At 52.3% G+C, this 20947-nt stretch overlaps 1 protein-coding gene across 7 annotated transcripts in view; it reads right to left on the reverse strand.

The window, feature by feature from the left end:
- RGS12 (regulator of G protein signaling 12) overlaps positions 1–18773 on the reverse strand; it is a 119768-nt gene extending 100995 nt beyond the window's left edge. For all 7 annotated transcript variants that reach the window (XR_012019548.1, XR_012019547.1, XM_072803623.1 and 4 more), the window contains exon 1: positions 18676–18773. The gene's annotated coding sequence lies outside the window, so the exon portion shown is untranslated. The remainder of the gene's footprint in view (positions 1–18675) is intronic.
- Positions 18774–20947: the final 2174 nt, after the last annotated feature.

The following is a 20947-nucleotide window of genomic DNA, read 5'->3' on the forward strand; positions in this document are numbered from 1 at the left end:
ATGAGAAAAAAATCAAAGTTAATAGAAGCGTGTGATGAATTTTACACGTAATTCTTTGTTGTACAAAAATGAAGGTGGCCTTTTCTCTCCAAACTCACATCAATCCTGCCCCACCATTGGCCCAACAAGGATGCCACAGGGAAGACAGATGAACTGTGGGGTGCCCCAGGCTGCTGTGGGGGCACCTGTCTTCCCTAGCTGGCTTCCAAGCAGGAGACCTTGCCTGAATCACAATAGGGCCGGGCAAGAGTGGGGTGCCTGCCCGGAGCCCCAAGCCTTCATGGCAGCAGAGCAAGGGCTGCAGGTGCAGAGAGAGGGAGTGGTCACAGCATGCTGCCCACCACAGACGGCAGAGCTTGCTGGGCAGGATGAGCAGAGGGCATTGCCACCCCTGCCCAATAATCAGTATTCTGATCAACACCAACTCAGAAAACAGTAAAAGGATGAAAGAAACCCAACATCAGGTTTCTGACAGGGGTGCCAGGGGGTGCTCCAGCGGTCAAGCATCTGACTCTTGATCTCAGCTCAGGTCATGATCTCAGGGTCGTGAGTTCAAGCCTGGGGTTGGGCTCCACACTGGGTGTGGAACCTACTCAAAGAAAAAAAGAAAAAAAAAAAACTGACAGAAAGCCACTCTGGCATGTTTCTGAATTCCCGCAGGTGAAGCTAGGATCTGCCCCATTCCCTGTTCCCAGATCCCATCACCTCTGAACCCCCGAGCCCCTGAACCCGACCCCTCAGACAAGGGCTGGCAGCCTAACTGCCCCAGTAACCAAGCATGAGATGCAGCCTTGTACCCAAGAAAGTCGCAGGCCACAGGGAAGCAGGTTGGCCATCAGGGTGTGTGGGGGTCAGGCAGCCAGGGCCACGGGCTGCCCTCTGCTCCTTCAGGTGACATGGACCCTACAGGCTGATCCCAAGCAGACTGACCCTGTTTACATTGACAGAAGGGAACCATCAAGAGTTTCCAGGTGAGGACAGTACTTGATTGATGAGCCTATGTTTCCAGTAACACCACACAGAAAGCCCACTGAATGAAACCCAGTCGCACAACACAGGTCCCACAACACGAGTGCAAACAGCACAGAAGGGCACAGACATGGCAATGAGGACTCTCCAAGGTCACCGCTCCTGCCCCAGCTGCCCACCTCTGGCACATCTCCCCAGCAGAGCTCGGCTGCACCTCCTCCCCTCACCCCTTCTCTGAACTCCCGTCACCACTGTCTCACCTCCTGCCAGCACCCCACTGTCCACGAGGATGTTCCCGAAAGCCACCTCCTCATCTCACCTTCTGCTTTTCTAAGTCCTGGGTGCATGTGAGGTCAGTGAAAGCTGCTGTGGGAGGAAAGGGGTGAAGTGGCAGACTGGGATCCTGGGAGATGAAGGGTGAGCCTCACAAACCCTCTCCTTGAAAAACCGTTCCTCCAGGGAGCTGCTTATGGCAGTCCCTTCAGGAGCCCAAGACAGAGGAGGGCTCATCTCAAAGTCGTCCATGTAGTAAACAGCAATGTGATTCACAGGAGGCCCACAAAGTTGTCAAGAAAACTGCGTCAATGAAAGCACTACCACCTTGAACTGGAAGCAGGAGAAGCAGCACAAGATGCAAACTCCACTGGTGGGGAGAGGCCATCCCCCTGCAAGCACGTGCTGCCTTCCGTGAGAATGGAAGATGACTCAGAGTGGGGGTCAGAGGCCCTGAAGACAGAGTCAGGCCTGGTGACATAACCAAGACATTTCCAACAGCAGCCAGGCCCCCACACACCCCATCCCCCTCGCCTTGGGCAGGAGTCCACGGTGGCCATCCCATGTCTGTGCCAACAGTGTGCTCAGGTGTGGGAGGTGGGGCTGGGAGCTAGCCTCTCTTGCCCAGGATGGAGAGGATGCACATTCCAGGGGCTGAATCAAGGAGCCACAATCTGGGGACGCCTGGGTGACCAAGTGGTTGAGCATCTGCCTTTGGCTCAGGGCGTGATCCCGGAGTCCTGGGATAGAGTCTCATATCGGGCTCCCCGCAGGCAGCCTGCTTCTCCCCCTGCCTATGTCTCTGCCCCTCTCTCTGTGTCTCTCGTAAAAAAATTTAAAAAAAAAATTTTTTAAGATTTAACTTATCCATCCATGAGAGACCCAAAGAAAGAGGCAGAGACAACTCACTGGGGCCTAAAACCAGACAGTGGTAGAGCAGACTGACACCTATCAATGTTCTGATATAACTCAGTGATACCCTCCCAGTTGTCCCACCCTTGGCAGCCCTTCCTCCTGAGCCTCAGGCTGGACCTAGTGCCTCACTTCTAATAACCAGGGCAGAAGCAACAAGAAGTCACTTCCAAGATAATTTAAAAAGAGACTGGCTTTTGTCCTCGTTGTCTCCCTCACTTGCCCTGAGGGAAGTCAGCTGCCAGGCTGTGAGGTGTGTTGAGCAGCAGCCCCATGGCAACAGTGTCTCTGGCCAACAGCTGGTAAGATCATGAGGCCTGCCAGCAGACCTGTGAGATCTTCGGAGGCCACCGCCACCATGTGAGTGAGCCTGGAAGCAGATCCATCACAGTGTAGCCTGGCCGACACCCTGATCACAACCTTGGGTGACACCTGAAACAGAGGACTCAACAAAGCCTCAGATTCCTGATCCAAGAAACTAAGAGATAATAAATGTTGGTTGTTGTAAGCTGCTGTTTGTGGAACTATCTGTTACACAGCAGTATGTGACTAATGTCCCATATAGTACAAAGTATGAAAGTTTTCGTTTGATTTGTTAGCACTGCTGCTATCAATATAGAAAAAAACGGCACTAGATTTATTTCTAGGTAGCAATGCGTGATTAACTTTCTCAAAGTGTCCCCCTAAGGGTGAGCCTCACAAACCTTCTCTCAAAGTCGTCCGATGGAGTAAACAGCAATGTGATTCACAGGAGGCCCACAAAGTTGTCAAGAAAACTGCGTCAGTGGAAGCACTATCACCTTGAACTGGAAGTTCTGCAATGGGTGATTCAGGAAATCTGACTGCACACACTTGAGAGAAACTGACTACAGAATGGAACAAACTGGCTAAGAACAGTGCCTGCACTGGATGGCCACTGAAACACTGTGACCTCACAGCTAACCATGACAATCCCATCCCTCTAAGAAGGGCGCAAGGCACAGGTGCACTGCCCAGGGTCACTGCCGAACACAGACTCAGCTGACCAAGTCCAGTGTGAGCTCTTCAGCACCACCTGGCTGCCTCTCATTTTCTCCTAGCATGTGAGGAACAGACCTCCTGGGAGGTTTTTCTTCCACCAAAATGATGTACCTGGCTCTCAGTCTAGCTCAATTCCATGATACTTCATCTCCCAAATGTGAACACTAACCTAAGCTTAGGAGGCAAGTCAGCAGCCACTGAGATCATTCATGTGCATGGTTGTTGAATAATTTATAATAGGCTGAACAGAAGAGCACAAAATATACAATGTTCCGGGTCAGCATTTTGTGATTATGCAAAGGTTTTGCAGGGGCTTTTCTTAATGTCAGTTCTTGAGGTTTAACACTTCAAGTCCAAAGAAACCAAGAGATCAAGCCACAGAAGCAAGTATCGGGCTCGGTACTAACAGGGCATTCCCATCTGCCCTCCCGGTGGGCTCCGGGCTCCAGGCTCCAGACTCCAAGCACCAGGCTCCAGGCTCTGGGCTCCGGGCTCCAGACTCTCAGCTCCAGATTTTGAGCTCTGGGCTCCAGACTCCAGGCTGGGGCAGGAAAAACAAGCCCCTAACAGAGCTGCTGCGTGATCAGCAGGGGAGCTGAGAACACACTCCAACAACAGTAAAGGTACTCTTGGAAACAGGAACTAGGGCAACTATAAGTAATGAGGAAAGAAGAGAAAGAAATAAAAAGAGAGGAAACTAAGGACTGGCAACCTGAAGGTTTCATCTCTTCAAACACAGTAGAAAAACATATGTACAATGACTACAGTCTGATCCTGTGAAAGGAGATGGTATTCTGAAAGTACTGATACACAGCTGGAGAAGTAGTTATGCCATCCTTACCACTTACGGCTTGAAATGCGAGCTCTAAACTTGCCTAGCTTCCTCCCTCAGGAGAACATGACACCAGTGCATTTTCAAGGCACTGAGCCAATGGATGGCCGGACAGATGCCACTCAGCCCTCGGCCTCCCCTCGGCCTCCCTGCCTTCCCAGCTACGGCCACAGCTCAGCGGCAGAGGGAGACCCTTGGCTGCAAGTGCCCGAGGCCCTCCGAACACAAGGGCCTGTGGGAACCAAGGGCCTGTGGGAACCGGCTAGGGCCCCGCGGCACAGGTGTGTCCCTCCAGTTCCCGGAGTCCCACCTACAGTCCGAGCCTGGCTCCAGGGTGCCTCTAACCCAGCACTTGCCCTCCTCCTAGCATGTGAGGGACAAGGTGGAGATCTGGCACGAAACTATCATTTAAATTACAAAGGTCCATTTTACTGGTTCAAAAAATATTAATGTATCTTTCTGAGTGAATCTAATCTTCTGGGATATAAAGTTCAGACCAAACAAAATCTGTAGGCTAACCAACTAGGAGAAGGAAATGTCCTACGCTCTCTCATCTCAAAGAGATAAACATGCAAGACCTCTGATGATTAGAAAAATGCATTCTTTAATACTGGCTGGGCTCACACAATGCACAGTGAATGGGACAGAGCACCTGCAGCCCCAGGCCACACAGACACCTGTGCTGTGACCCCGGGTCCACACTGTCCACACCCACAACCGGCATCCCTCACAGGCACTTGGGCGGGTCACCGGCCTGACCCACAGGCTCTCCCCCCTCATTTTGCAGGACTCTCTGTAGTGCTGGGCTGAACAAAGCTACTGAGGTAGGTGCATTCTAATGTAACTTCTTTTATTTACATCACATTAAGAACATTTTCTACACCAGAAGGAAGTTAGGGAAGCTCTCTATTAAGGAAAGAAGCTCTGGAGAAGGAAGGCAGCCAGAGGGCCAGGTGGGAGCTGGCAGAGGGGATCACAGCAAAGGGCAAGGCAGAGAGGGGAGAGGCTGGCGGGTGGCCCGCCGGTACCCCGCAACAGCTGGCTGACACCCCTACTCCTGTGCAGCCTCTCTGGGCAGCGCGGAGCCCCACTCCCGCTCCCGCAGAGCCTCCTGCTCTCCCTGACGCCACCTTTCCCACCTACACCTGCCCTCACCTTCCCTCAGGCTCGACTCGAACCCAGGCCTGTAACACTCCCCCACTTCTCTCGGGATCCAGCCTTAGCCTCCAGCCTGCCTGTTGAGGCCTGCCCCAGCGTCCACATCCACCTCAGACAGGCCTGTCCTCACCACCCACGATTTCCCTGTGCCTCATTCATCCATTTGCTCATTCACTCACTCATGGCTGTTGAGTGGCTTCTACAGCAGCATCAAGTAGACAACTGTGAACAGTGACCAGGGGTGGCCCCGGCCTCTAGTGCTAGCCAACCCCGGGGGGACAGCACAGCTCATCAAGTCCACCAGTCATGGAAGGTCTGGGGGACACACGGGGTGGGGGCACCCAGCCTTGACCCCCTTGGGGAATCACTCTTCCCCTAGCGTGCCCTCTGCCCATCCCTCCATGGCTCCTTGGTTCAGTTCCGACCCACTAGCTCCTCCAATCCCCACCTCCCCCGCAGCTATCTGCAGACCAGTGGGCCTCACACTCCAGCCACACCGCTGTCTGCCCAGGCACCATACCACCTTCCAGGCCTTTCTGAGGGGCTCAGACAAGGGCCCACAGCCATGGCTCACTCCCACCTGGCCGTCACCACCAGGACCGAGTCCAGAGGATTCAGAGGGCAGGTGCCCACCCCCTCCAGCTACCAGCTCCTGGCTTGCTCTGTAGCTGATGGAACTGTGGGGCTATTTTTGATTCCAGTAATCAATTCTAGCTCAATTATCTGGAAGGACTGGAGATTAAACCATCTCAATTTTCCCTCCCGTTATTATCTGACTTTCCCTTCCTCCTTCTACTTGATTCTGTCTGTGGCTGTCACCTGGGCATCACGGGGCTATAGAGCTGTCAGGTCTGGCATGTAAACAGGACACCCAGTTAAATTTGAATTTCAGGGGATCCCTGGGTGGGTCAGTGGTTTGGAGCCTGCCTTCAGCCCAGGGCGTGATCCTGGAGTCCCAGGATTGAGTCCCATATCAGGCTTCCTGCATGGAGCCTGCTTCTCCCTCTGCCTGTGTCTCTGCCTCTCTGTGTCTCTCATGAATAAATAAATAAAATCATAAATAAATAAATAAATAAATGTATTTGAATTTCAGATAATAGATGGCTGACTTTTAGTCTAAGTGTGTACTGAGCAGCCTGTGTTGTCTGATAAGTCTAACAGAAGGGACAGAGGAGGCCGTGGCCCTCACAGTCCCTGACTCAGTATCCCTCAGCTCTCCTTGCTGGATCCTCGCTGGCTCCCATTACCGCCCCACCCCCCACCCCCGGAATGTCACCTCTACCTCCCTCGCAGCTCCCCCAGCCCCACACAGCAGCTCCCCTAGGCCAAGTGGGCAGTGGCCGCCCACAGACAGGGGACAGGCTGAGCCCTGTGTCTATCCCCCTGCCTGACCCCCCACACCTCACTCAATCCCCGGCCCCAGCCTGCCTCCTGCCTCACCCCCAAATGCCTAGAAAGACAGAACAATTTTCCTTGGCAACAAATGGCCTTATGTCAGGCCTCCCACGCGACATTCTCCTACCCACGTACAAATTTGGTCATTGCCTACAGGATTCAAGAGGGACAGGCAGAGGAGTCTTACACTGCCCTTTGTCTGGCTCTCTCATTAAGGCTGAAAGAAATCTTTCTGCTCTGCATGCCTTTCTCAGTTACTCCCAGGAAGATAAGAGAGTGTGCAAACACACCAAGTCCCTGTGCCCACTTCAGTGCAGACAGTATGAAGGAGAAGCTACAAGCCTCAACCCTGCCCACGGGGAAACTGAGGGCAGACACCATTTGGAAGCAATAGAGGAGGGGTGGCCAGAGGTCATATGAGCAAGAGGCCCCAACCCCTGGTGGCCCCACATGGCTCCTCACCTCCCGGGTCCAGGCAGGCTGTCATGAGCTGAATGGTGGCCCCAAAGACATCAGACCCTAATCTGCAGGCCCCGGAAATGTGGCCTCCTTTGGAAACAGGGTCTTTGCAGATGGGCTTAAGTGAAGGATTCTGGGACAGAAGATGGTCCTGGATGGTCTTAGATGGTCTGAATGGGCCCCAGATGCCATCCCAAGTGTCCTTATGAAAGGGAGGTAGAGGGCAGATCCAATGGAGACAGGGGACAGGTCACGTGAAGATGGAGGCAGAGACAGGGCGGTGCAGCCATGGCCCATAACTGCCAGTAGTCCCAGCAGCTGGAAGAGGGAGGAAGGATCCTTCCCTAGAGCCTAGGAGGGAGTGCAGCCCTGCCCACACTTAATTTGGACTTCTGGCCTTCAGAACTGTAAGAGAATAAATTTCTGCTATTTTAAGTCCCCCCATCTATGGTGCTTTGTGACAAGGGCCACAGGAAATGAACACAGGGCTGGGCCCAGGGCCCTCCTCTTCCTGGGGCCCAACCACCCCAACTTCATAGTGAGGAAGCCAACTGGCCGTTAAATTCTCCACAGAACCATCCTTCTGGCTGGACTCCAGGCAACTAGGGATACAGGGCTCTGGTGAGCGGGATGGTCTGGGCATGTTACTCTGCCCAAGTACCACCTGGGGAAAATGTGTCCTAGGCTTGGCTCCTCTGGACTACATTTAGGAGGAGCCACAGAGCTCACAGCCTGCCACAAGCTAGCTGCTTGATAGAGATGTGCTCTGCAGGGGAGCCTGGGGGGCTCAGTAGGTTAACTGCCTGCCTTCGGCTCAGGTTATGATCTCATGGTCCTGGGGTCCAGGCCCGCATCAGGCTCCCTACGAGCAAGGAGAAGCAGCTTCTCCCTCTCCCTCTGCCCTTTCTCTCTTGTGTACTTTCTCTCTCTCTCTAATAGATAAAGTCTTTTAAAAAAAGAAAGAAAAAGGGACACCTGAGTGGCTCAGTGGTTGAGCATCTGCCTTTGGCTCAGGGCGTGATCCTGGAGTCCCAGGATTGGGTCCCACATTGGGCTCCCTGCTGGGAGCCTGCCTCTCCCTCTGCCTATGTCTCTGCCCCCCCCCCCCCCCGTCTCTCATGAATAAAAAAAAAAAAAAAAAAAAAAAGATGTGCTCTGCAAAGGTCTGAGCTACCTACCTGGATACCTCCCAGGGCACATATACTCATATAAATGACACTACAAACCTAGATGTGACATCACTAGCACCATCGCTAGTGGTCACAAAGTCATATGTGTAAGACACAGTTCCACCATGTCACACACACCATCCTAATTAATGCTCACAGCAGCCTTATTCTTAACCTTACCTGACACACACTGTACCCAAAAAAGCCCAAAGTCTAACCAGACAGTGGGGCTGGAGTGAAGAACATGGTCTGTATCTCTCCTCCTGGCCCTCAGATGGAGCCCAGGCCTAGCAAACTCATGCCAGGCTCAGGGGTTGTCAGCCTCTGAGAGGTCAGAGAAGAACCACCCCTGATACTTATCCCTAAGTGGCTCACATCACAGGAACACAATGAACAATGGACAGGCTCTACTGCCACCGTATTCATCAAACTCCTTTACTGATCTAAAAAAAAGTATCAGGTAAACACCTAGAAGGGCTTTATAATATCCAGTGTTTATGTTAAAGAAAACTTTCTTTTAGACTAGAGGGGTTCCCTCCTGATTACCTTGATTCTCCAGATGAGAAACAAGTAAGCCCCAAAGATCAAGGCCTGGCTATTAATCAAAGTGTGAAGAGGTCTATCAGTGAAGTAAAAATACTCACGTGTTCTCCTATGCTGCTAAATCCAGTTCCAACTGGGTACAAGACACAAAAACCAACTATGTGAAGGTTTTGGAGAACTATGAGAAGCAGGCAGAAGGACGCCTGGGTGGCTCAGCAGTTTAGTGCCTGCCTTCGGCCCAGGGCATGATCCTGGAGTCCCAGGATCAAGTCCCACATTGGGCTCCCTGTATGGAGCCTGTTTCTCCCTCTGCCTATGTCTCTGCCTCTCTCTCCCTGTGTCTCCATGAATAAATAAAATCTTAAAAAAAAAAAAAAAAAAAAAAAAGCAGGCAGAAACTAGAGGAGAATATCCCCTAGAAGAACAGTCGCCCTGGGTAAGACATGGGTTCGTACAAATGGCTTGGAACTCCGGCAGAAAGCCACAAGCCTCCTACCTTTGAGTCAGAGAATGAAGGTTGGGTACAGCTGGAAAGTGAGGGAGACATCTCAGTATCTCAGAAAGGAGGTAGCTTGGAAGAGAGAAAGCCCTGAGATGTGTTTGTAAACTGCCCAGGCTCTCAGCCAGCCCCTGAGCTAGACATCCCCTAAGTGCCTCCAAGCAACAGAAGGAGCAGCCCAGGTGCTCCAAGCAGAGATTACAGCAGAGATCTCAGTTTAAGTCCAGACAAATGAACTTCCAGAAAAAAATCATAATTCTCCAGAAAAGAGAATCACCACAGTGGACCATCCACAATGTCCAGCACATGATTATTACTAAATGTTCAAAGAAACAGGAAGATGTGCCCCACAGTCAAGAGAAAAAGGGGTCAACAGAAATTGATCCTGAGATAGCCCAGGGCGTGAAATTAGCAGATAAGAACTTAAGGCAGCTAATATGATGTATTCAGAATTTTATGGAAAATATGATCATAATAAACAGATGGCACATCTCAGGAAAGAAACAGAAACTATAAGAAAGAAGCAGGCCCCTGGCTGGCTCAGGCAGTACAGCACATGTCTTGATCTCAGGGTTGTGAGTTCAGGCCCCACACTGGGTGTCAAGCTTACTTGAAAACATTAAAAAAAAAAATTTTTTTTTAAAGAAGCAAGAGGAAATTCTAGAAATAAAAACTACAGTAACTGAAATTTGAAAACTCACCAGACAACTGGAAGAAGAAAGGGTGTACTAACTTGAAGACAGACGAATAGAAATTATCCAATATGAAAATAGACAAAAATGATTTTTAAAATGGACAGAGCCTAAATGCCCTGTGGGACAGTATCAAATGTCAACCATAAATGTAATAGGAATACCGGAAAGAGAGAACAAACAAAGGAGAAAAATATCTGAGGATATAGCAAATTTTCCCCAAACCTGGTGAAAAATTACAAATTTATATAATCCAAGAAGTTCAACAAAGCCTGGCAGGGTGCATACAAAGCCCTCCTACGCATATCACAGTCAGAAATGCTCAGAGACAAACACAAGAGCTGTAGAGCTGTAAAGGTGATGTGTCAGCATCACCACCTGACACACAGGGACACCGCAGCTAGGACAGAGTCTCATACAAACAACAGCAGCCAGAAGACACTGGGATAACGTAGTCAGAGTGCTGGAAAGACACTGGCAACCTGGAATTCTACATCAGCAAAAAGATCCTTTAAAACTGAAGTAAAATGAAGACATTACAGATCAATGAGAACTGGGAGAATTTAGCAAGAAATGCTAAAGGAAGTGTTTCTGGCTGAAGAGGAATGATACCAGATGGAAACTCAAATCTTCAAGAAGGAATGAAGCACATCAGAAATGGTGAGTATATAGGTAAATATTTTAAAATATTGGTTTTTCACTCTTAATTTCTTTAAAATACATAACTTTTAAACACAAAAATAACCCTGGGTTGTGTGGTTTATAATATATATAACTGTAATGCCAATGACAACAAGAGCTCAAAGGGGGAGTCAATGGACTTACTATTACAAAATCATTACATTTTATGTCAAGTGTTACCAAACAAACTTAAACAGAATGCAGTTGGTTAAGATACAGCGGTCCCACTTGCATCTCTTCACAGCCAGCCCAGCTCTAGAAGCACCCTTTCACCTAACACTACTTTAAGGCTCTTTTATCATCTCACATCATCACAAAAGGGTGAGGGCAGTACATTTTGAGAGAGAGACCACATTCACACAACTTTTATTACTGCGTCCTTACACTCATTCTAGCTTATTATTAGTTATTCTTGTTAATCTCTAATTTGTAAATTAAACTTTATCTCAGGTATGTAAGTATATGAAAAGCCATAGTCTAGATGGGATGCAGTACTATCTGTGGTTTAAGGCATCCACTGGGAGTCTTAGAACATATCCATATCCTCTCCAGATAAGGGGGACTACTGTACATATTTTGGACCACTAAAGATAAGGCAAAGAGATACAGCTAAAAAAACCAATAGAGGGATCCCTGGGTGGCGCAGCGGTTTGGCGCCTGCCTTTGGCCCAGGGCGTGATCCTGGAGACCCGGGATCAAATCCCACATCAGGCTCCCAGTGCATGGAGCCTGCTTCTCCCTCTGCCTGTGTCTCTGCCTCTCTCTCTCTCTGTGACTATCATAAATAAATAAATTAAAAATAAAAATCTTAAAAAAAAAAAAAAACCAATAGAGGAATTAAGAAGGGAAACTAAAAACTACATGTGTATGTATAGTACATATACATGTATATATCACATACATAACTGTACACACATTCATGTATGTGTGTACACATATACATATATTCAATTAATCCAAAACAAGACAGAAAAGGGAAAACTCAAGAACAGCAAAAAACAAAAGTAGAATAGAGGGGTGCTTGGGTGGCTCAGTCAGTTAAGTGTCCGACTCTTAATTTCAGTTCAGGTCGTGACCTCAGGTCGTGGGATAGAGCCCTGCACTGGGCTCCACACTCAGCACAGAGTCTGTTTGAGAGTCTCCCTCTTCCTTTCCCGCTGCGCCTCCCCCTCTGCACACACTCTCTCTCAAATAAATATCTTTTTTAAAAAAGGTAGAAGAGAAAACCCAGTGGTAGACATCAATCTGCTATGTTGGTACTCCAGCAAAATAGAAAGGAAGAGCTAGGAAACAGGAGTGAGTGTGACCGAGGCAGAGATGGAGCAGGTTGTGGACAGCTGCTAAGCCCAACCATAGGCACTAGGGACTCACTGTGTCCTGTTTGCTCTGTGTCTATTCAAGTCTGTTCCATAAGGAACACCACTTTAGAGTATTCCAAATAGAGGCACTTGGGGGGCTCAGTCGGTGATGTGTCTGCCTTCGGCTCAGGTCATGATCTCCAGGTCTTGGGATCGAGTCTTGCGTCAGACTCCTCACTCAGTGGGAAGGAGTCTCCCTCCCCCTCTGTCCCCCACCACACCCTGTTCATGTTCCCTCTCTCTCTCTCTCTCTCTCAAAATAAATTTTAAAATCTTAAAGAACAACAGTATTCCAAATATTATTTATGCCCCCCCAAGCTGCTTTGGAAAAATTTGTGTTTATTATTTATTAGTTAATTTTAAAAAGTCTTCAATTTGGGGGATACTTAAAAACTAAAAACTGTAGGGACACCTAGGTGACTCAGTGGTTGAGCATCTGCTTTTGGCTCAGGGCTGATCCCAGGGTCCTGAGATTGAGTCCCATATCAGGCTACCCACAGGGAGACTGCTTCTCCCTCTGCCTATGTCTCTGTCTCTCTCTGTGTCTCTCCTAAATAAAAAAATAAAACCTTTAAAAAAAATAAAAAATGTAAATGGACAAAATGTTCACATTCACAAGCAGAAACTATCAGACTGGATAAATGAGCAGGACCCAACCATATGCTTTGTAAGAAGCTGATTTTGAATATAAGAACACAAACAGGTTCAGTATAAAAGAACAGAAGAGCTATGCCATGGAAACAATAAATGTGAGAAAGCTGGAAGGGCTATCTGAATATCAGACTTCAAAGGCACCTGGGTGGCTCAGTCGGTTAAGCCACCCAGGCTTGATTTCAGTTCAGGTCATGATCTCAGGGTCCTGGAAACTGCTTGAGATTCTCTCTCCCTCTGCCCCTCCCCCTTCTCTGAAAAAATATATCGGACTTCAAGACCAAAGCCCCATTCATCAGTAGAATCACCATCACAAATATGTGCAAACTTAATAACAGATTCGAACACATGAACCAAACCTGAAAGAACTAAAGGTAGAGATCGACAAATCCAGTCACTGTTGGAGATTTTAAAAACTCTTCTCAGCAACTGTTAGAACAACCCAAATCTCTACCACCCAAACATAAGAAATAATACAAGAGATATGAATACTACCAAGTGTTTCTTCTACATGACAGGCATAATTTTAGGTGTTTGAAAGCAGCCATGAATAATACTAGGGAAAAAAAATCCTGGTCTCCTGGAGGATATAGTCTCATGAAAAATACATGGGGGTGGAAAATAAGGGAACAGAATAACAACACAAAGTATGTTTATTACCTTCTAAAAAAATAAGATCTTGCATCTCTAAATGAAGAATGAGATATTTTTTAAAAAGAAAAGGGAGGGCAGCCCGGGTGGCTCAGCGGTTTAGCGCCGCCTTCAGCCCAGGGCCTGATCCTGGTAGACCCAGGATCGAATCCCATGTCGGGCTCCCTGCATGGAGCCTGCTTCTCCCTCTGTCTGTGTCTCTGCCTCTCTCTCTCTGTGACTCCCATGAATAAATAAATAAAATCTTAAAATAAATAAATAAAAATAAATAAATAAATAAAAAGAAAAGGGAAATTGATACCTAGGTGGTACAGTCAGCTAAGCATCCAGCTCAGGTTGAGACCTCAGGGCCATGAGATTGAGCCCCACGTCGGGCTTCCTGCTCAGCACAGAGTCTGCTTAAGACTCTCTCCCTCTCCCTCTGCCCCTCCTTCCCACACACACACTCTTTCTCTCTCTCAAATAAATAAATCTTTTTTTAAAAAAAGGAAAATAAAAAAAGAACTCTTGAGAAATGAAAAGGATAACGGAAATGAAACAATTAAAGGAAGAGCTGGAAGACAATGCAAAGCAATCTCCCAAGAGCTGAGCAAACATCTCTGAGATCAACAAGAGATCAGGGGATTAGCAGGTCAGCCAGGAGGCCCAAACTCCAAATAACAGGAGTTCCAGAAACTACAAGACTTAAGGCAAGAAATTCTCTCAGGAGTAATACAAAACATCAGTCCTCAGGCTGAAGGGTCCCAGCATGTGCCCAGCACAACGATGAACGCAAGCACCATCACGGGCTACTTGAGAGCATAGGGCAGCAAAGGAAGCTCCTGTGAGCTTCCTGGGGCCAGATCACTGACAGAGAACTGAAATCACAATGGCACCCATACTGGAAACCAAAAACAGTGAAGCAACATCTTCAAAATTCTGAGATAATACTTTTCAGCATTTCAGTATTCTATACCCAGCTAAACTAAAAGTTACCAATGAGTAAAGATAGCTTCAAAATCAAAGACAGAAGTAATATCTACATTGGGACGTCCAGGAGGCTGTGACTTGAGCGTCTAATCCTTGGTTTCGGCTCAGGTCGTGGTCTAGGGGTCAAGGGTTCAAGCCCCATGTCAGGCTCCATGCTCAGTGGGGGGTCTACCTCAATAAAATCTTTTTAGAAAAGAATACCTAGGGCACACTGGGTGGCTCAGCAGTTTAGTGCTGTTTTCAGCCCAGGGCCTGATCCTGGAGCCCTAGGATCAAGTCCCACGTCGGGCTCCCTGCATAGAGCCTGTTTCTCCCTCTACCTGTGTCTCTACCCCTCTCTCTCTCTGAGAAAATCTTTTAAAAAAAATAAGTAATATCTACATACTGCTTCTTAATCATCCAGAGTACGTCCTTCAACAAAACAAGGAGCGAACCCAGTTAGAGAGAGGGTTCCAGAGTACAGCGACCAATACAGAGGGAGAGCAGCAGAGGGAAGCTGTGCAGCAGCTGGGTGTGGGGCTCCCCTGGACCAGCAGAGCCTGGGGCAGGATGGAGGACTCCAGGAGAAAAGTCCCCCAACGACAAGCACCGCCACAACAGGGACGCGGTGGGACGCACGCTGAGTGTAAGGCAGAGAGCCCTTTCATAGGTGGGTGACAGGGCTGAGAGGGAAAGCACTATGCATGAGTGTCCTGAGTAAGAGACCAAACCTGGAGTCAGAATGGTAAGCAGTGACCACAGGTGTCACCAAAACGGTGGGAAATGGAGGGGAAAGGGGCAGGGCAGTGGGGAGAGACAAAGCTTCTTTACCTCTGACAGAAACCAAAAGAGAATGTCCAGAACATATACATGAGAACAGCAGCCTGAGCAGCAGTGAGCACCAGGGAGCACAGCAAGCTCACGACGAGTGCCTCTGGGGGATGCCAAGAAGCAGGCAGGACAAGATCTGCTGCTTGATTTTTTCATGAGTGGGCTTGGCTCTCCACCCAGGGTTCTAGAAGGCAGACCATGGCCACAGTTAAGGGACAACAAGATGTAGGAGAAAATAAGTAGCAATGGTGTGTGTGTGTATGTCCATGTCTGTCGATGGTTGTGTCTGTGGGTGTCTGTGTGTAGGTGGCATGTCTATGTGTCTGTTTGTCTGGGGGAGGCTGTGTGTGTGTCTGTGCCTGTGAGTGTGTGTGTGTCTGTGGGGGGTGGTGACTGTGTGCTTGTCCATCTATAAATGACTGTGCGAATAAGAAAAAAGATGGGGAAGGACAGACATTAGGGATCACCATGACTGCAGGGTTGGGGACAGCAAAGCCCCTGAATGGAAGAGGGAAGACAACCAGAAAGGACAAACTGCACTGGGAATGCTCTAATGCAACAGCTGTCTGCCTGGAGCACACGCACCCATGAACCGGGTGAACCTCAGAAAGGGGGGACCAACAATCATGGGTAAAGTTCGTCTACAGTAAAACTGTGTGTGCATGTGTATAGAGTACGCTTCTAAAGAGAGACTACAATTTTTATCAGATGGTCAAGGGAGCTGGGGACCACCAACCCCCAAAAAGTAAAAACAAGTCATTTACCAGCCTCGGACCCCAAGCAAGGCTTATCTTCTCTCTCGGGCCAAGGAGGAAGGGAAAGGATGTGGCTGCTCCTCCACATGGGGAGGGAAGAAGCAGGCCTCCCAAAAATGGAGTCAGAAGCATGGTGGAGGGCTAGAGAGTGGGCTCCTAAGGCTCAGGTCCTAGTTCCCTGGACCATGGATGGATGTCACTCGAGATAGGTAACAGGGACTTGGGAGTTGTGACTATGTTCAGGACCCCGTGATGGGAGAAAGCCCCCTCCCTCCCCATCTGAGTGCAATCCCAGGTGTCCTTGCAGGAAGGAGGCAGAGGGAGCAGGGGAGCCAGGCCACGGTGGGTGGGAGCCCTGGGAAGCTGGAAGGGCTGGGGGTGGGCTCCCTCCTGCTGAGGTACCACCTGGGTGTCAGCCCAGGGACACCCCCACTGCCTTCTGGCCTCCAGAACAGCAAGGGAATTCATTTCCATGGCTTCAGCCACTAAGTTTGCAGTCACTTGTTGCAGCAGCCACAAGAAAGTCTTTCAAGCGCTAATTAGGAAGTCTAATGTTTCCAGGAATTCCACCCAAGTCCAGGAAGGTGCAAGGTGTAAAAGGTATGAGGCAGGCCCTTGCTGCGCCCACCTGCCCACAGCCTGTGAAGCCCTGACACACTGCCTGCCCTGCACCCTGTTTTGCTTGGCTTTAGGCACAGGCAAAGAGGGCGACAGAAGACAGTAGCAGCAGAGCCAACTCTGGGCCACCTGGAGGGATCTCCCATGGAAGCCAGCCGGCACTTCCATCCCCCACGACCTCCCACAGCCTTGACCCCCCCCCAACCTTGAAACCCACTCCCTCACAGCCTCACCCTAACCCAGAGCCCAGCCCAAGCCCCCTGTGCCCCCTCCGCCCCTCTCTGCCTGGCCACATCCCCCTCAGCCGACCCCATTCTGGAAAAAGGGGACAAGGCCTGTCCTTGACCCCAGGGCCACCAGCCCACAGCCACCTCCTCACTGCCACGCAGGCCTGGTCAGTGCCTCCACCCCGCCCCACGACAGGGCCACTGCAGTCGCTCCACATATCCAGCCCCAGTCCATGGCCTTCCCTCCAGCCACCGTGGCCTCCCCTGCCCCACCCGTCCCAGCGGTCGGTGGGGGGGGGGGGTGTCCCTTGTCGCCAGTCAGCCAAGCAGTGGGCCACCCGCCTGAGGAGCGTCCCTCCAGCCCAGGGCCTGTGCAGGCCCTCGAGCCATGGTCTCTGGTCCTCAAACCTACTGGGTGAGGTGGCATTTTTATGAAATTGCTCACAATGACAATTATGTCTCTAAAGTAATACCGTGGCCACATTCTCCTACTCCTCGCTGTCCCCGGCTGCATGTTCTAGACTCCAGGACCCCTCCCCACCATGCCTCGCCTGGCTGCACCCCTCCTCTCCGCACCACGCCCTCCTGCGGGGACCCCCTCCCACCACACACTTCAATCACAGACTCATGGAGCGCCCAGCGGCGGCCCCCTGGCAGGCACCATTCCCAAGCCACTCCACCACGAGCCACCGAGGCACGGAGCAGGTAGGGCACATCCCAGGTGAGCAGCCGGGCAGGTGCCAGGCAGGCAAGGCACACAAGGGACCTCTGTCTATACCGCATAACTCCGGGGCTGCTCTCTACCTACACCCCACAATTCTGGAGCACTCTGTCCACACTCCACAACTCTGGGCTGCTGCTTGGCTACACCCACACCCCACAATTCTGGGGCTCATCTACACCCCACAACTCTGGGACCCCATCTGCACCTCACAACTCTGGGCCACCCTGTCTATACCCCACAACTCTGAGCCACTGTCTACACAAGATGACTCTGGGCCACTCTGTCTACACCCCACAGCTCTGAGACTCAGTCTATACCCCACAATTCTGGGCCGCCCTGTCTACACTCCACAACTCTGGGCCACTCTGTTTATACCTCCCAACTCTGGGCTGCTGTCTATACCCCACAACTCTGGGCCGCCCTGTCTACCCCCCACAACTCTGGGCTGCTCTGTCTATACCCCACAACTCTGAGCCACTGTCTACACAAGATGACTCTGGGCCACTCTGTCTGCACCCCACAACTCTAGGCCGCCCTGTCTACACCCCACAAGTCTGGGCTGCCCTGTCTGTACCCCATGACTCTGGGGCTCTGTCTGCACCTAACTCTGGGCTGCTGTCTACACCCCACAACTCTAGGCCGCCCTGTCTACACCCCACAACTCTGGGCCACTCTGTTTACACAAGGCTGGGCCGCCCTGTCTGCACCTCCCAACTCTGGACTCCGTCTCGACCGCACAACTCTGGGCCGCCCGGTCCGCACCCCACAGCCCAGGACCCCCGAGTGGCAGCACAGGCTGGGCCGGGAAGCCGCACCGCGCGGCGCTGACGTTGCCGCAGTTAATCGCGGGAGTTGGGGTCTCCGGAGACAGCTCCGCGCAAACAATGCGCCGCCGGCCGGGGGCCGCCAGGAAACCCGAGACCCCGAGCCGACTCGGGCCCGGGCGCCCCGGCTCCAACCCGGGCCCCGGGGGCGCGGCGAGCACCGTAGGCCCCGGCTCCCGGCCCCTGCGCCCCCCACCCCGACCCGGGCCCTCGGGTCCCGCCGAGGAGCGGCCGGCCCCGCGGCGACCCCACGGCCCAGGCTCCCCCGCCGCGTCCCCGCCGAGGGCCCGGGAACAAAAGGAGAGCGGCCGGCGGCAGGGCGGGCGGCCCGGGGGCGCGGGGGCCCAGGCCAGCCCCACGCCGGCAGGACGCCCCCAGGCCCTCCCGCGCTGGGCGGGGCCGGCGGCTGGGCCGCGGAGGGCGAGCGCGCGCCCGCAGAAGAAAGAAACGGAGGCGGGGCGGCCCTGCGCCAGGCCCGCAACCTACCGGCCGCTCGCTCCGCCGGCCTCGCTCGCCTCAGCCCGCGCGCGCAACGCTCGCTCAGCCGCCGCCGCCGCCGCCGCCGCCGCCGCCGCCGCCGCCCGGGAGGGGGCGGGGCCTCGGGGGCGGGGCCTCGGGCGTGGGCGGGGCTCGGGATCCCGCCGAAGTTCTCGGCCTGTGGGCGGGGGCCTCGGAGGGGCGGGGCCTCGGGGGGCGGGGCCTCGGGGGGCGGGGCTCGGGATCCCGCCCAAGTTCTCGGCCTGTGGGCGGGGCCTCGGGGCGGGGCCGAGCCGCCGGGGGCGGGGCCTCCAAGGCCGAGGCTCGGGGCTGCCAGGGGAAGAGGGCCGAATGGGATGCAGGGCGGGCCCTTGTCCGGGGCCCGCGAGGCGGACGTGAAGGGGCGGGGCCTCCCCGACCGGCGACCGGACTTCCGCTGCCAGGGCTGAGGAGGGGGTGCGCGGCAGCCGCGGGGTCCTTGCAGATCGCCACCTCCGGTCCCCTCCTTTCTCCCAGTCCTGATGCCCTCCCGTCCTGGGGCTCTTCCTGCGCCCCCGCCCCGGTCCCTCCCGACACTCCCGCCCCTGGGTCCCCCCACCTCGGGTCCCGTCCGGTCTCCCCGACCCAGATTCCCCTCCAGCCCCGGTCCCATAAAAAGTGAGCTGACCCTTCCTCCGCCCCGCGCAAGCCGCCTAGCATCAGGGATCCCACACCCTCTGAAGACCTTGATGTGCATCTAGACCGCCTCCCACCCGGAAATCACTTTATTTTTAAGAGAGGAGAGCTATGAGAAGTGTGCTGTCCCCCGCAGAGGACTGTCACCCCCTAGTCCTCCCAACAGGTGCAAGAGCCAGGCAGGCATCACCCTGCTCCCTGTAGATCCCCTCCCCTCCTGCCCAGGCGGGACAGAGAACCCTCCAGGGTTAGCTCTCTCCCTGCCTCCCATTGTCTTCCTCCTCAGCAATCACTATTTCCTTGGAAATTACTTTCCCTGTAGTCACAGTGACCAGCTAGAGTACTTTGGGGCAACAGTCCCATGGGCATTTGCTATGTGATATAAGTGTGGAAAAAAATCAAGTGCAGGCCTCCTGACTAGTTGGGCCCTGACTTGCAGTAGTCACATGGCCAGCTCCCAGACCTCGCTGGAGCCACTTGCACTGCCTGTTAACTCCTCATGACAAATGCAGCAGCATCACGCTACCACCTACCCCCACAAGGGAAAACCAGAAAACTCAGATGTTCTCTATTCCCTCCAGTGCTCCCAGGATGATAGCAAGGGTGATTCTTCTATGGTCTAACCCCTGATGCTGGGGTGTCAGGAGGTGGGCCCTTTGGGAGGTGATGAGGTCATAAGGGTAGAGCCTCCACGAGTGACATTAGTGCCTTCTAAAAGAGACCCCAGGGACACCTGGGTGGCTCAGCTGTTAAGCGTCTGCCTTTGGCTCAGGGCGTGATCCTGGAGTCTTGGGATCGAGTCCCACATGGGGCTCCCTGTGTGGGGCCTGCTTCTCTCTCTGCCTGTGTCTCTGCCTCTCTCTGTGTGTCTCTCATGAATGAATGAATGAATGAATGAATGAATGAATAAATGAGACCCCAGAGAGCTGCCTTGTCCTTCCACCACGTCGATGAAGCAGGAAGTTCCCACCAGACACAGAACCTGCTGATGCCTTGACCTTGGACTTCCAGCCTCTAGAACTCAGTCATCAATGAGCCCCCCAGTCTGTAGTATTTTTGTCAAAGCAACTCAGATGGTCTGAGACACACATCCAGGTCTGCCTCTGCTGTACAAAGGCCAGGGGCGGGAGAGCAGGTGAGCAGAATCCCTCCCAGTCTGGGCCACAGCCCCTTTCTAAGACTATCACGTGTCCCTCCTGAGAGTCACGTCAGCTACCTGCTCTGGCCTGGGTCCGCTTTCATCCTCTTGTTTCCTTCCCCCAGTGCCGAGTCCCTACTCCTTCCAGCTTGCCTTGGCCTCCTCCCTCCTTCCTCTGCTGCCCTCTTTCCCTGTTAAATATGTCCCTGACCTCCTATCTGCCCTCCCGGTTTCACGCTCTGGGGACTCTCTGCAGCACCTCTCCTGCCCTCCTCCCCTTCTGAATGTATCACCTGTTTTCTTTAGCCTCAGAAATCCTCCTCTCCCCACTCCATGCTGCGCCTCCCCCAGCAAGTTTTTCTCGTTGGCAGCCCTTCCTCATCAGGTCTTGTATTATTTGTTCTGGTCCCAGGAGGAAATTTGAGAAGAGCCCAATAAAACCCCCGATTGGAAGGGAAACCAGAGAGG

Source organism: Canis lupus, chromosome 2 (genome assembly GCF_048164855.1).
Source record: "Canis lupus baileyi chromosome 2, mCanLup2.hap1, whole genome shotgun sequence".
Lineage (NCBI taxonomy): Eukaryota > Metazoa > Chordata > Mammalia > Carnivora > Canidae > Canis > Canis lupus.